Here is a 16,705-nt window from a genome sequence, read left to right as displayed (position 1 = left end):
AATAAAAGATGTGTAAGAAGATTTATAATACTTGACTTGATTTTTCTATTCTCATTTTTTTCCAAATCAGCCATGAACTTAATTATCACATGCAGAAAGCATTACAAAAGCAAGCGGATTTTTTATTTTGTTCCATATGTTATTATCAGCAATATCAGTGTGAGATGGCCAGGTCTGTTTGCTACGGCTGTAATCTCAAGTGTGTTGCATGTGAGTCACTAAAAATCTAGATATTTTGCACTGGAAGTGGCGCATCATTATAACGTGAATATCTGTTGATTTTTGGAGGCCTTGTCGTGCCAGGAATCCAGCCTTCGGTGCACCCATAATGATGTTTCACTTTGGATCAGCAGCGCACTCCTGAAGCAAGCCTCTCACTGCCCGCCCTGCTGTGCCCCGGCTCCCGTTGCAGCCTGACCTCCGCCTGTACAACCTGGATCCCTTGTCAGCCAAGCCAAGTACAAGGCATCCTCCAGCAGACAGCCCATAACCAACTGCAGCTGCAGGTGGGCATTCAGCTCCCCAGCTTGGATGAGCATGAGTTGAAAGTAAACTCCCCCGAGCATGTACCATGCGCTCTGTTTCAGCTCTTTTGGTCTACAGAGCCATTCCCGTTGTGCTGCTCTACTTGCTTGTGGAGGAGTAGCAGGGCACTCAGCAGGTTACCAAATGGAGGTGTCTTTTGAAGTGATAACTTACTAGGGCTCAGGCAGTTACTCAGTCTTCCACCTGTCACTAAGTCACCCCTGGCTTTAGGTTTTCATTAAACAATTGACCTTCTTCCTCCAGTCGTGAGCGAGTAAAAAGGAATAGCCACGAGACTATCTGGAAATAAAGAGTATGAGAACTTTGAAAGTATACACTACTCTTTCTACCAGAAACTACAAGGGAAGAGCAAAACCTTCATATGTGTCATTTAACTCATTCTGTGGCTTGCAGGCCTTGGTATGCAAATAGGGGGAGGAAAAGAATGGGAAACAGATGTACCCAGAAGGTACTGGGCTTTCTTAGGAGACTGGAAAAGGATACCATACTAGATTTTTTTAGAAGCAAAATAGAGAACAGAAACATTCAAATGGAAGTAAATAAGTATTAGTAATGGGGTCGTTACTTCCTTTGAAATGAATAGGTAGAAAATGCTAAGCTGAAAAGATTACAGTAGGGCTAGGGTTTCCACATGGAATGTTTCAGGATTTTAGCAGGAAAGGTGAAATATAATGTTTTGTTTTGAATAAGTGAACTTTACCTCAAGGTATTTGAGTTTACTGAGTAGAACAGAAACCGCATTATGGTGTTATGCTGCCACAGTGCCACCGGGAAATTGTGCTTGGAAGGCTGGCTTCTGGGCAGGCTCAGCTCTGGACTTCATGCCGCACTCTCTTCTCTCTCTCTGACAGTACAGGGTGGGAAGCATAGGTAATTCAGGCAGCATGCTCTGTAGGAATGTAAAAATGAAGAATTCCATGTTGAAGCTTTGCTTTCACAATACTCACTATGTTTTCTTTCATGAGAGTGTCATACTGTAAGAGAAAATTTTTAACCATTTAAAATGTTGGCTGATATTTGGATTGTATTTAATTGTCATTGTCCGAATTTCCAAAATTGAAATTCTAAATTTCACTCAAGATTAATCATGAATGTATGGCAAAGCACCCTGTGAAAACATCTTTTACTGTCAAAACAAGACTCTGACAGCCTCAGATTACATGCGTCTGTAGCATAACTGGCATGGGTAGTAGCAACGAAGCATACCATGCTTGCTGTTCTTTGCGGTCATTCTGGAGGGTGACAGCTGTGAAAGGCAGTCCGAGCTTATTTCTTAGCCCTTCACAGAAGTTGCCATTAAGCCACCAGCTTCTGAGGAGGGAGGTGGTGCAGACCTCTTTGTGCAAAGTAGCGTTAGGAAGACTCACAAGTTTCACACTCGCCAGTGAAGAATTACAGAAGTGGCAACTTCTAACTGTGTAGGTGCAAGCTATTGACATTTGTTGGTACAGGCTAATGAATTAATCCAGTCCCACAAAGCATAACTGAAGTGTCACTGGTACCAGAGAAGGGTGAAAGGGTGGGTTGTTCTTGATAATTAAATATTATGAGAAAACATCATCCTGAATCTGGGCTCCTGCAGCTCATGGATACTTGCCAACTTTGGCCACTCTCTGCCTGTAACTCCTTTCCTCCATTTTAAATGAGGAAAAATATAATTGAAACAAGATTAAGGCTTATGACGCTCTCGGTTACTATGGTGGGAACATCACAGGTTCATCAAGTACAAACTTTTGTGTTCAGTTTGGGTGAAATGTGCTAAACTAGTCCCCTCTGAATGACACGAAGAGAAACACTGAATATCCAGCTACTGCCCAAGACAAAGTTCAGTGAAAAACAGCATATGAGCATGTAATTAAAGATTTATAGTGGTTTATGTGTAGAAGGGGCCATAAGGATACTTTAGAGATTTCTTAAGTGTGCAGCTTTGCAACTTGCACATTTTTAATACAACTCTTTTTTTGTTGTTGTTATTTTTCAAGTCATCCTGAATTTCAGCACAGTAGCAGGGAAAGAAAATGAGCAAATGCTGCTCCTGACAAGACTGTCCATCTGGCATAGTTTTTCCATGTAATAGTGTTAGGAAATGTCAGCTGTCACTTGTAAGTGAATGTGTGCAGGTTCAGCTGCCTAAATTTATCATCGTGGGTGACAGACCTAGAGAAATTTGTCCAAGGCTTCATTTCCAACAGCTGCCACAGCTTAGGATGCAGCATCTATTGTCTATGGGACTCACCACCCACAGTTAGGCAGCTGCTAAACTTCAGCCAGACCCACTGCTGTGGTACAGCTCTCCCCAGCCAGCTGGGCAATTCCCCTTTGTGCCCACGGGGCCACTTCGACGTGGGGAGGTTGCACCCCAGCTGAAACCAAGGCATTTTGGCCTGACCTGGCCAGTAAGGCAGCCTTGTGACAACCAGCCATCTACAGCACACGTCCAGTGCCATGTCCTTGTTTTTCTCTGCTATTCTGTGCAGGTGACTGAAGATTGGGGTGGTGGGTAAAACCCTCTGACCTCCTGGGACAGGGGGGGAAAGGGCTGGGGGAGGCAGTTAGACCATGCTGCCTGCTCTCTCGCATCTCTGTTTTTGACAGACACCGGGATCCAGCAACATCTTTAGCCACGCCAAGACAGTCCTACTCACAGCTGCCTCCTACCAGGTGCAGCCTTGGGAGTGAGCATGGGCTCTGCTGCACATGGGGGAGGCTCCCTGGTCCTGGGGCTGCCTCTGGGTTGTAGTCCCACCCTGCCCAGCCCATGATTTAACACCTGGGGGATGATCATCCTCCTCAGTGCCTCCCACATCTTTCTCTCATCTTTTCTGACAGCTGGGAGTGGCAAACATGAGCTTTCTTTTCCTGGAGGGCTGCGCTAACACAGAGCAGGCTGCTTGCTGGGACGAGCCCCTGCAAAGGACAGGACTGGACTGGGGGAGAGCTGCCCAGCTTGGGCCAAATCCAGGCAGCGTCTGCACCACAGGAGCAGGGGCTTGCAGGACTGCCCCAGTTCATAGCACAGCACTGCTGAGCTTACCAGTACAGCTGGTGAGGCTGCTGCTGGCAGGCAGGGTGAGCTGTCACTTTGGGAGGAGGGGGCAAAGATGCTCGCCCAGAACTCAACCATTATGCTTGTTCATAGACTGAAGATGCAGAGCACATGCTGACCTAGAGCCAAGTGCTAGAATTGTATTTAGTAAGTTGTGAAATAGGAAAAAATGGACCAAACCCAGCAAGTTTGCAGAGGATGCCAAATCTATTTAAACACAATGCATGAATGCACAGTCTTAAGTTTAGTATAAAAACCTTAATCACAAGAAGCCTGAGACCGAGGTCTGAGGAAATTAAGCATAAAAGTGTGAAGAAAAGGAGCAAAAGAAAAGTGATATCCACCACAGAATATGTTTTATTACTACTCCAAGTTGAAAACTACAACCGTTTGGGGGTTCTAATATCTGTTCTTATTCTGAGAAATGGCTTCCCTATTGAGTCTGCAGGTAAATCTAATAGCAAATTCAACAGCATGATAATTCCTGTATTCCACAGCATCAGTAAGAATTTATTGCTGTATTCAACAGAATTTCTGTCCCTGAGGGCCATTGCATCTTCATTGCAGGCATTTATTGAACAACATCCCTGCTTTGCTTAATGGCTCACACAAAGCAAGATGGATTACAGCATTTCTGAGGTGAAAGCTATGGGGGTTAAGGTGTGATACAAACAAATAAAAAGGAAATCCCAGACTTGTTCCCAACAGCTTGCATAAGTGCCACTGACAGGAAAGTAGAAAATCAGCTATTGCTTAAAAATACCACCTAAACATACGTGTGAATCATATCACAAGACTAAATACTTGCGCAAAAAGACCTCAAAGGTATTCCTACAAGAAAGCTCCTTGCTGCACAGGTGCAATGGAAGTAGCCAGCATATTTTTGGAACTGGGCTTTTAATTGCAGATTATCTGTTTCACATGGGGTTAAGATTAGGGAACAATGTGAAACTGCTCGGAAATGCAAAGCTCTAGTGGAAGAAGTTGGTATTTGGCTCTTTCAACCAAAGCCCTCTAAAAAGCAGAATCAAGCATGAAAATCTGGATTTGCAGCATAGGAATCTGTAACCCTGTTGTTTCCTTAGCTGGAACTGATTTTTCTTCAGAACGAAAAGATGTGAATATCCCAGAGCAGGGCTGGGGAGGAACAAAAGCTTGTAACATGGAGGAATTTCCAGTTCTGGATGTATTTGATAGTGGAATAATAAATATAAAACAAGAACTCTCAATGAAACCTTGGCATGTTAAATAAATGGCTACTGAATACAAATATAAAAATTGAACAGACACCAACACTTTGAAGTCCCTACCGTGTCAGACAGTGTTCCTGACTCAGATGATGGTTGGCTGTGCATTGTTTCATTTAGAGATGCTTAAGAGTTTTCCATCAGAACAATTTTCTGGAAGAAAAGTAAAATTTACCTTGGGGAATTTTCTATTTTCAGTTTGAAAACAACAGAAACAAAAATAATTTTCCAACTAGAAAGAAGCTTCTCCTTCTTAGGGGCCATGCACTTTTTACTTAAAACTAGTAAAATCAGTAAATTGCATTTTATTGCTAAAATCTTCTAAAAAACCCAGCAAAATCTTTCCAACCATACAGCTCACAAACTCCAAAATTTCCAGTTCAGGGCTGAACCATGCTTTTTAAATATGTAGATTTTCAATAGGATTAAATTCTATTTTTCCACAAGCTCTAGACAGAACAAAATGTTATCAAAACTTCACAGAGTAACAAAGCAATTCTCACATCAGTTCTAAACATGCAGACTTTATGGATACTACCACTTCTAAACTGCTTCTGATACTTCTGTGGTGCTGCAGCACACACTGCAAGATGCAGAGAATTATCTTGCCATTTAAATGAGCCGGCCAAAGATTTCAAAGCTTTTCTTAAAAACTGAGTTGTACTTACAGTAACTTTGAAAAGTACATCTTGCGTTTCAAATTATATTTTTAATGCAGCAAAAGTGATTAAATCTACTTATTATCAGCCTTGCCTGCAGTGAAAAAGTATGCATTAGCCAAACTTGGTTGCTTATTCAGCTGTTTCAAAAAATCAGAAACCAGGAGGGTGACTTTTGGTTTAAAATGGTGTAATTAATTGGCTCACATTTACCTTGATATGAGAAAAATACCTTCAAAGCCATCAGATAGAAACCAGTGCAGACCATTAGTAAGAGCTTTGTAAGGCTAGTGGCTGAACTAAATGCCATGCGAGATCAGATCTGAAATAAGATCAAGGCAGTCCCAGGAGAAAATCAGAAAGAATTATCAGATGTCTAGACAAAAGGGATAAGGACTGGGAATACTAGTCTGGAGAGGAGTTGATAGATACATGGGATGAGACTCACCTTACTTCGTCCCAGGAGTTCGCTGTGTTGACAACCTCATCTGGGCATACTCCCCATGATAAATGGAGAGAAAGGCTTTTCTGGGACATCATTTTTCCACTGTAGGTACATCTCAGTCTGAAATGAGCAATTACCTACAACTACATCTACTACTATTGCTTTTATTGTAGATGTCTAAAGTGGGACGAGATACATCCTACCATGGGTATTCATATTAAAGATGCTTTATAGAAGAAATAGAAAATACTTTTTCTTCAAGCACTACAGAGAGTACTAGGCTATTTATGAGTATAGGAGTTTCTCAAGATGCTTTGCTGAGCTGGGCATGATTACTTGTAAGACTTTTTTTTAAACTTCCCTGTAAAAGTTTTCCTTAGATGAGGTGTGCCACCATTTCTGGGTACACTTGTGTAGATGATCATGTTGATAACCCTAGACTTCCTAGTTAAAGTGATGGTTTTCAGGTGCTGCAAGAAAGGTAGCCAGGTGTCTCAGGGGAAGCTGAGCATAAATAGCCAATATGCTTACAGTCAATCTGAGTTTTGTGTGGTCCCAGCTATGCTATAAAGCAACCAAGAAAAACATACTTGAAGGAGAAGCAAAGGATACAAATAGCCTTTAGAAGATGTGTTCTTCATGCTACTGTTTACATGTGAGTTAGCATCTGTTTTTCTTTATTTCAGCTGCATGTAGATCCCTTTGGGTATGAGTATCCAGATGAATTAGAGTATGGCTTTTCTGATGACAGAAAGAGTAGCCTGAATTTAAGAATGCTTTATAGGCTTTTATGTTCTATTTTACATTTCTGGAATTGTCTCTACAAGTTATTTTTCATCCTGCTCTCTCTTCTGTGCACTTAATTTAGTACCAGAAGGTAAAACTTTGCAGAAAGTTCTTTGCAACAGGTGACACCAATGAATGATCTTACCTTTCATGAGATTTTATACACTGACTTTGCTCTGACAAGGTCTGAATGCCCACTGGCTTTTGACTTCCTGATGAACCTTCCTAATGAGCTTGTCCTTTGAAGAGAGGACTATAGAGGAAAGAAAATGGATAAAAAAAAATGAGTGAAAAGGAAGGTATGATTAAAAATAGTAAAATGTTTTGATTTTTTTCCTGAATGTATTCTGAATAGTTTTTAGCTGAAAATGTTGTCTTTTTTTTTTCTTTGCCTATGCCACTTTGAGGGTTTGTTTTTTTTGGCTTAATGTATGTTTGTCCAAAGTTTGGCAGAAAGCAATCTCATGAGATGGAGATCCAAGCAGCTTCCCAAATTTGTTTCTATAATAAAGCTCTCTAAAGCTCCAGCCTTACACAGCTCCCTCTTAACTGGGGTTGTGTTGCTAACATATAATCCCAAATGATGACTGATGCATGCGTGTGTGAGACTCTGAAATCTACCTCAGCTGGGTTCATGGCTTTGTTTATCACTGCTCAAAAGCAGATCAATATGCAGCTTACTGCTGTTAGGTAACAAGATGTGCACTACAACCTCCTCTCTCTTTCCTGACTCCAGGCTTTTATAACTCTTACAAAAATTACTTTCAAGCAACCTCTTCTCCAGTTACCATTTATTATATTCTAAAGTGTATATGGTCCTGTTAGAGCCTATAAGGTACAGTTTCATGAGTCCCATGTGCCTTTCTACTAAGGAAAGACTGTTTTCTCTGTTCCCCTTCCTTCCTTCTTCCTCAGGGAGACGCAACCTGAATACTTCAATCCCCCACCTCATTCAAGGTCATATCTACACACCCTCTTCTACAATGCTTCATTGTTTGAAAAAGACAAAAACTGCAAAACCTGACCACAAATAATGTTAGTACAAAGAAGTCAAGACTGCTTTTCTGTGTTCTTTTCTCATTTTTCTACAACGCAAGAACTGTTCTTTGGTATGTTTATTGGAATGACAAATTTTGGTGTTGCATTTGCATGTTAATTAAGTTGTCTTGAAGGAAGGTACCTAATACTCTAAACACACACAGCTACTTGAAAAAAATACACATAATTTCATGTGTGTGTGTCTTTGTCTGAGAGAAAGAGACGAGACATGTTACAGAAAGTTATGATTCTTTTGTGAGAACAGCTGACAATCAGAAAGGGACTTGTGAATTTCAAGCATCAAAGCCCTGCTGTTGGTGTGCTCGTGGACAGACCCTACCCTCTCAAGAGCCACTAAACACCACACATCTCAGCACAAAGCAGGGAACTTGGTAATAACGCTTAAAGCCCAGGTCTGCTCTCCAAGATGGCAATTTTCCAGCTTACATCAGTAACAAGGCAAATTGGAACCAGACAGATTTATTTATATGGGTTAGTAAAGACTTCTTATGTGTGATAACTTTCCCATAGGAACAGCTTTTGAGATAGCTGCCAAATGAAAATTGAATGCCATGATACCATGTTTATTTATGCATCTGTTATCACTGCTCTTATTTACATGCTCCTGGTAAATTTTTGTGTTTTACAGTGCAGACACATCTTTATTGCATGTTTGAAGCATTAAGTTCATATTGATGGAGCTAAGTGATAAAAAAGCCTTCTGTTCAGCCTTTTTGAACAGAATATGTGTGTTCACACATTTCCCATGGGAGCTGAGAGTTCACACAACTTCACAAGCTCCTTGTGCTCTTCTAATCCCATCTCAGAGATCATTTTCATGAAATCCCATTCTGATTCCCACCCATATCTACAGCTATATTCCACCTCCGGATGGTGCCAGGAAGGTGGATGGGAGTGAGATATCAAAGCTATCATGTCAATACTGCAAATCGTTTATGATGAAAGCTTAAAAACTCTTTGAAAGTTGTTATGTCAAAAGAACGTGGCAGAAATCCAACAAGGGCAATAATGCCAGCTGAGGGACATATTGGGTCAGGCAGAGCAATCCATGAATGCATCTATAGTGCTCTTAGGTTCCAGCAGTTCAATCTTTGTCCTAAACTGTTTGTGCATTTACTTATTGCAATTGGTACTAGAAGTCATCCATGATAAGCTCCACTGAAAGGATAGATATCCTTTAAATATCCACAGTTTAGATAGTCTAGCAAAGCAAATGCTGAGGGAGGATACACTTGCTCTGTTAAAATACCTCATTGGTGTAGATACCATGGGAAGATGAAATATTTATATAAAAGAGGAAATAAGATCAAATGCACAGTTGCCTAGTAATGAAGTTGGTTTCTATTCTGCCCTCTTGAAAGGGGCAAAACAGTTTGAAGGTGGAGTTATACCAGATTATGAGAGAACCCAAAATAACAGGTTTTCAGAGGAAAGCAGGGAATGGATTCAACAACCTAATAGGTTCCTTCCAGAATTGTGCTTTTAGATGGTTCTGTGCTAGTAATTAATTTTCTCTCTCTCTGGCATTATTTGTCATCTTGTGTTCTAAATGGTTCCCATGGCTTAGTGGGAAAACATCATGACTCAATCAAAGGAAGCTTATTTTAGACAAATGAAATTAACAGCAGTATTGCACTGGTTGAAACCCCCAACCTTTTGGCTACAACATAGACGAGAGAGAAAAAATGTCTACAGTTTATCAGATTTTCACAGATGCATTTTTTTTTCCTGTGTTTTAGAACAACAAGCCATAAAAAATTAGCACACCTTATTTCAACAAGTAGTATGAGATTGGCTATTTAGATTAAAATGAACTCTAAATTTAAAGACTAAACAAGGCTCCTAAACAGATGTTTGCCTCTTCTGTACAAACCTGGAAAATCCCAAGGCTTAGTTGATAGATAAAATGTTGGGTGTTGAAGTGTAGTATGCATCAGATGACTGGTTCCTACACAGATTGTAATCCATACAGAGCTCCTTCCTGGTTTGGGAATTTTTTTTTTTATTAAAGAGTTTGTAACTTTTATACTGTATTTTTTAATGGCTGTAGATGATCCTCATGCAGAGCTAGCTCCAGCAGAATCCAGGTGTGAAGTCCCCGTCCAGTACTTGTTTTGCACACTCAGAGGCAGAGCTGGGTTGCAGGAGACTGAGCCCAGGGAAGGATGAGGACTCCATGCTCCAGGTGCCCAGGTCAGGGCTGGGAGCAGGCACATTTGGCTTTGTGTTAGCAAGGATATTGTGTGGCACAACAAGGAGAGTCCTGTAGAATGAAACAGCTGGATCTGAGTATCTCATATTCACACTATCTGCATTTGGGGGTGTGTGTGTGTGTGTGCTACTGTGGACTAGGCATGCTAGGTGTGCTCTGGCTGTGTGTCTACTGGCTTCATGTCATCTGCAAGAGTTCATTTTGAGAGACCCCTCTGCAATGCAAACCAAAGTGCAGTTAAATAGTGACAATTGAGATTTCCTTGAAAAGTGTACCCCTGATGTGAAATGAAACACAAATGCAGACCTCCTGCAGACTGTCACCTATTGCTGTCACCTATTAGTGTCATTTGAAGAAACTGAGGGCTGTCTAAAGCTTTCTTCTCAAATTCAGGAAAGAGACAGTGTTGGTATCCCATTTCTTTTTGCCCCATATTCTGCAAGTTATCCATGTTCTGAAGGTCTGTATTATGCCAGAGGTGTGGAGGTTTGCAAGCAGGAGCACATGTTTCTCTGCTGTGCCTTGGAGTAAGCATCAGGTGTATAGGAGGGCGTACAGCAGGAGCTGCTTTTTCACAGTGGCTGCATGCTGCCAAATAGGTGATGTTGCCAGCAGGGAGGAAGGTGATGTGAAAGCAGACCAGAGTGCCTCTACCTGAAGCAACAGCAACAGCTCATGCAACAAAAGGTAGTGGTACACACTAAAGAACCATTTGCCCTTCATCACCTGCTTCAGGCATGACCTCATTCAATTTATGTGTGTATTTAACAAAACCTATTTATTTAATAGAAAGGAATCACAGAGAAGGTGTAAGAAGCTCCAGCTTAACTTGAAGCCCTCCACCACCAAGGAGAGTGACAACTGCCACACAATGCCCCTTCACCTTCCCAGTGAAGGTCTGCCTCTGTGCCAAGGGATTACAAGGATCATGGCGTGCGAAGAGAGGACCCCCGAATGACTTGCATTTCATGGGGGAAGGGTTGGAAGTTTCTGCTTTTGTTTTACACCACGCTCCATTCAATGTCAAAGGCAAAGATGCCATCAAGGATAAATCCAGGAATCCAAGGATGGATCCAGCATGGATGAAGACTCCTCCAGTTGAGTTTGTTCAGGTGGGAACCACCATCTCATGCTGAGGCAAATGGGATTTGGCTTCTACGTGAATGTCTCCATTGCAGTGAGGAGTTAACATGGCTTGCTCACTCTGTGGTGCTAATATGCTGTAATACTGCTGCTGGTGTGAGAACTAGCTCAGGTATCTCTGCCCTGCTCTTCACTGCACTCTCTCAAGTTACTGCTAGCTTCTGAGACACCAGCCAGTGTGAGCCACTTACTGTTTGACCAGCACCATTCTGGATGGATGCATAAACAGCCACAGACTGCTTGGTAACTTCACATCAAACACAGACCTCTAAGATCCTCTTTGGAAATCTTCTGAGTTTGGTGGATATGGAGCAAAAGTCTCAGATTCATGCATTTGGATGTTGCAGCCAAGTCCTGCCAAACCTTTCTTTGGATGGGAAACTTATTTTTTTTTAAAGCTTAGTCAACTTCCCCCATCCAGTTCAATGGCAGTGGCAGCACTGACTCGAACAGAGACTTGGCACAGCAAAGTCCTTCAGGAGGACAACATCAATTGTTACAGGTGACGTGAGCTACCCTGCCCTGCTGGCCAGCACAATTTTTAATTAGCAGCTAGAGTCACACAAAATCCTTGAGTACATCTGACTAATTTATAGAAAATGTCTTAATAGAAATGTATGACTGCAGTATATAATTGGGTTTAGTGCCCATTTTAGCTGTACCGGGAAGAAAGCTTTATGCAGAGAGACAGCAAAAGAAAATGTAATCTGCTAATCAGAGGGATTTAACGATCTATGGTAGATCTTTACCAGCTTTTACTTCTCAGCTACTTAACTGGAGTGGTATTCTTTCACTTTTTATTAAGAATTGCAGACATCTTTCTGACAGGCCTCTTGAGAAAACCAAGGGAAAGCAACTATTATTCTTTATGATAAATGGAAATCTTATCCTTGATGGATAATCAAGGATGCTAATGAAGTCAGTAGAACTTTCAGGTGGAATTTTAACATTTTTGGTAGCCCAAATATAATTAGGGGTGAAGTAATGGAGAAATGAACGCAAACAGTGAAGTTCTGTAATGCGTAAGACACCCAGTACACTAATTTTCACACATATAAAAAATGGTTTGCCTTCTGTTCTGGTGGTGGAAAAATTTTAGGTGCAATAGGCTACAAATGAGGAACAAACTATGGCAAGTATTGAAAAATTTAAACCTACTAAACGTCATGAACTTTCAAAACTATCAGTCACTTTTCTCCAGTACTTCTGGGACTGTATATATAAAAGAAACACCTGTGACAAAATGACCAATTGGAACATACTCTAAAACTTTGGGAATGAGGAAAACTACATCAACCTATTCGCTTGTCCAAATGGAAGAAAATCAGGGTCTTAAATCAACACCTGAGTAACACAAAAATTATGGAAGGAGGAGGTTGTTCGTTCATTTTTCTGCCCAGATACTGTGGTGTCAGAACTGCATAAAAAATACAAGTTTTTCTTATAAGTGACACTTTTTAGGACTTTGGGTCCCAATCAAAGTGATACAACTCAGTAGAAATATGCAAACACAGAACTGTGGCATACAAAAATCTTTCAGAATAATTTTATTTTCCATTTTTACCTTCTCAGATTGCTGCCCCTGCTTTCCTAGGGGAAGGTTCCCAATAACTATGGGGTAGAAGCATGGGGGAAAACTGCATCCAGTGTGTATGTGTTCTCCATCAGCTCTGGTGTGGTCCATATTCAGAACAGGGTGGAATTAGGTTACAAATAGTAGAAAAACTACATTGGAGAAGAACAGCTCTGCAGTCTCCAGGAAGAGTAACCATGTCTTCAAACTGGCTTTGCAGAAAGAGGTGGACCCACAGCTTTGCTTTCTTTCCAGCTGTTTGCCATTGGAGATCTAACAGTTGTAACCTACAGCTTCTTTTCCGTTCCCAGTGGAAGCTATGGCTGGCAGAACAGACAGGCTGTATGTGCTCACTGGCCATAAACTAATCTCTAGACAATATTTGCTGTGTTGAGGATTATTTTCAAATGGATTAACTCACTCTGTGTGCCAAGACCTTATTTCATGAGATTGTGATTTCAGCTGCTCTCAACTTTCCTTTGACAATAAAAAAAATCTCAAATTAAAAGCAATGGATGGCTTATAAAACTGCATAACAACTCTTGTATTGATTCTGATTTATTAACCCTTTTGAAACTTGTAATCTTGTTTATTTTCCTCAGCAGCCCACAGCTTGACTATTTAACCTCACATGGCCAAAGCTCAGCACATCAGTGATGTTATTCCCCATTGCTTCAAAGACAAGTGAGTGTGCAGTTTGGCCTCCAAGGAGCAAAGAGGAGACTTATCTCATGTTAACTAAGTCACAGGATCAACATTGAGGACTTCCAGCTCCCCTTCATTTCTTTTGTCCCACAGGGCAGTGGTTGCTCACACCCTCAGTCCCATCTGCCTTAATGATACCTCTTTTCAGTTTCCCTATAGCAAAGATGTAAAGATCACATGAACTTACAGGGGTTGAACTGTCCTTTACACACAACACTAATTGTTAATGAAGTTCAGCCATAAATAAAGTATGAAAAGCCTTTTTGGTAGCATGAGCTGTCTTTGTAACATCTTGTGAAATGATTTCCTGAAAACCTTGAAACCCATTGCTAGTTCATGTCAGCAACTTCAGCTGCTCTCTCACCCTCCGGCTGGATTTGCTGACCATCTTTAAACTTCCACACAGCATGTTTTTTTGTGGTTTTTTTTTTTTTTTCCTGTGCTGCAAAACAGCTTGTCATTAGCTGGGAAAAATGTTTTCAGCTTTACACAAAAGTGTTAAAAGTTGATGAAAACCAGCAAACAAAAGGACTGCACAGTGCTGGTGAAAGCCTTTTACTCACAGTCCCTGTGGGGATTCCAGGCATAGTGAAGGATAACCTATTGCTGCCAGGCTCCATGAACAGTTTGCAGCTGAGTGCCACTGCTGCAAGCACAGACACGTACTCACACGAGCTGAGAGGGCACTGGTGCGCTGATCCAACAGTAGCAGGTGCAGACATCTTCCAGGCATCAGAGATGGAGTATTCAGCATGCATCACCCAGGCTGCATTTGCAAATTGAAATTTCAGCCCTTCTAATTAGGCTGATAGGCCTCAAAATGTCAACTAGTGCCCAGGAGGCTTTTTGAGCATAAAGACAAACAGACAGCAGATTTAAGAATGCTTTCTGTTCCTTCATCTGAATTAGCTGAGTGACTGGGAAAGGTTTTAAGACAAAGTGTCAGTAATGTTACTGCTATTGCACACCAATACGCTTAAATCCAGGTAAACTTAATCAAGTGTATGTATTACAGGTGCTGATCAGCTATGTTGCCTATGTGAGGTTGCAAATATCATCTGGGTATTAACTGCAAGCACTTCAGCAAATCCATTAGCGTTCGTAAGTGTGTGGGAGAAAAACTAAAAAAAAACCAAACCAAAAACCAAACCAAAAGTTAATTATTTTTTAAAACTTAAGATATAAATAACCTGATGTTTTTAATAGTGACAGCTAAGCTACCTATTTTTTTAAAGCTACTTGTATTTTTGAGAGGTCCCTTTATAATGTGGTCCAGAAGCAAAGGCAATTATGTGCATAAACTCATAGTACAACATCATGAGTCACCTCAGGCTGAGTTTTCAAGCCTGTTTCACACCTGCAGATGCAGAAGTGTTTTGTGGCATTTGTAATAATGTCTGCAGATACCCAAGAAGAGTGCCAAGAAGATACCTGTTAAGAAGCCAGATAACCTTATTTGCCTCGCTTTCCACATGCCTGTGACTGAAATAATGCTGATCTGCATCCACATGAATGGAAAGTTTGCTAGAAGTCATAAATATTAAACAAAAAGTCTTTATAGGTTTCACTGCAGAGAAAGCTCTTATGGAATTGTCAAAATTTCCCATGTCCCTCCTTTCACATGTCCAAATTTAACAAAACTGAATTTTAGGTCTGACTGCAGCTGTGAGTTGGTGAGCAACACAAAGGTACGCAGAAAATAAATCTGACCACACTAAAAAAACCCTCCACGCCATTGTGTTCCCAGTCTCCCACAACAATGGTTCAACAGTTTTAAGTAAAATTGTTGAAAATATACTTTTCCATTCTTATGGTATAAAAGCATTGTGGAATGGTTTATATTTAGCAGGGATCATGAGAAAATCCTGACTACCCCATTAGAAGCTGCATTTTTTCAGTCAGCCTGTAAGCAGTTGCAAGGTTCACACACTAATGCCGCGTAAAATGCTGCCATCTTTTGGCTGCACTCGGCAGAAACGGGTAGAAAAGACCAACGAGATTTTATCTTGGAAAAGACAAGCCGCAGTTGCTACCTCCACAGTAGTTGCTCCTAAGACTGTTGTCAGCAGCTGTAATCCCATTATCCTTGTCCTTGGTCAGGGACTGTAACTCCATAGGTGCTGTACGACCCCTGAACAAAGAGCAGTCCTGTTCCCAAATAACGGAAAATACCCACCAAAAAACCCAATACCAAAACCAAAAAAAAAAAAGCAAAGGAAAGGCAGATACAGGCCGATGTGGAAGCACAGCAAAACTGTGAAGCAAATGTAGGGATAAGAGGCGGTGGTTTCAGTATACCTGCAGGGCTGAGGAAAGGTTTCTAGACACTAAATGGATTCTCTCAGCTCTAAAACCAAGGTCCATGGAACCTGCTTTTTCATGACCTTTAAAAAAAATAAAGGTTTACATTAAATAAGTGGTGGGAGAAGCCTAACTCATTTTGATAGGAATCATTCTGAGGAAAGCATGTCTTGAAATTCTAAATACCACCACTGTTAGGTTAAACTTTTTTATCCCTGGCTTTGCTTTAGTGGTAAAGCAAGACTAGCACAGACACAGGCCTTGCCTTGGAAAGGAAATTCCCTGAAAATAGATTTTTTTTCCCCACCTGAAGGCACCAGGAAGACTGAGCCCTGGAGCCACTAAAAGCAGCTCTCTGCTCAGGGCCGCTTCTGCAGGTGAAGCCACTCGTGTGCACTTGCTCTAATGACTTATTTCAGTCATTTATAGTTTAACACCTTTCCTCTTTCAGGAAATTACCTTCTGCTACTTTAGTTTATATGACACGACATTACTTTTCACAGGAGAATCCATCTAATGACAGAAAATCCTAGGATACAAGCAAAAATGCAAGGCTGTTTTTCCTCTCCTTCCATTCTGGAATTCAACATTTTTGTTTTTCATGTTGACTACAGCCCCAGGCCCTTCCCCTTTCCTACTGTACACAGATGACACCTCTCACTTGCAGACAACTGCAGCATGCTACAGCAAAATTATCTGGTTTTAAAACACAACAATCCATAAATCCAGCTGATGATTAAGCGCTACTGTTAAAATATTTGTTATCCTTCCGCATACTAATGAATAGAAAATATTAATTGCCTATTCTCTTGTTAAAATGTAATTGCCAGTCGTACACCCAGCAGCAGTTAGCATCTGCCCAGCACATAAATATTTCCCAAGTCTCCTTTTATATTCTAATACTGTCCAGGGACTCACTCTGTCAGAAAAAATTAATGGCTATGCTTTGCCTGGATCATTGCTTAGTAGGTTGAGGACTACTC

The sequence above is a fragment of the Falco rusticolus genome, chromosome 2 (assembly GCF_015220075.1).
Source record: "Falco rusticolus isolate bFalRus1 chromosome 2, bFalRus1.pri, whole genome shotgun sequence".
Taxonomy (NCBI): domain Eukaryota; kingdom Metazoa; phylum Chordata; class Aves; order Falconiformes; family Falconidae; genus Falco; species Falco rusticolus.
The sequence above is the reverse complement of the archived record's forward strand: the minus strand, read 5'-3'. Positions refer to the sequence as shown.